Genomic DNA, 414 nt, shown 5'->3' on the forward strand with positions numbered 1-414 from the left:
ATGATGATTGGGATGTGGATGACTATGAGGATGAGGATGAGGATTAGGATTAGGATTAGGATTAGGGTTAGGATTTGGATTAGGATTGGGAATAGGATTAGCATTAGGATTAAGATTAGGGTTAGGATTAGGATTACGATTAGGATGGGGATGAGGATAAGGATCGGGATGAGGATGAGGATGAGGATGAGGATTAGGATGCGGATTATGATTAGGAATAGGATTACAATTCGGAATAGGAAAAGGAATAGGATTAGGATTAGAATTAGGATTAGGATTAGGATTAGGATTAGGGTTAGGATTAGGATGAGGATGGGGATGGGGATGAGGATGGGGATGAGGAGGAGGATAAGGACGATGAGGATGAGGATTAGGATTAGGATAATGATTAGGATTAGGAATAGGATTACAATG

This window comes from Lupinus angustifolius, chromosome LG07, assembly GCF_001865875.1.
Source record: "Lupinus angustifolius cultivar Tanjil chromosome LG07, LupAngTanjil_v1.0, whole genome shotgun sequence".
In the NCBI taxonomy this organism is placed as follows: Eukaryota; Viridiplantae; Streptophyta; class Magnoliopsida; order Fabales; family Fabaceae; genus Lupinus; species Lupinus angustifolius.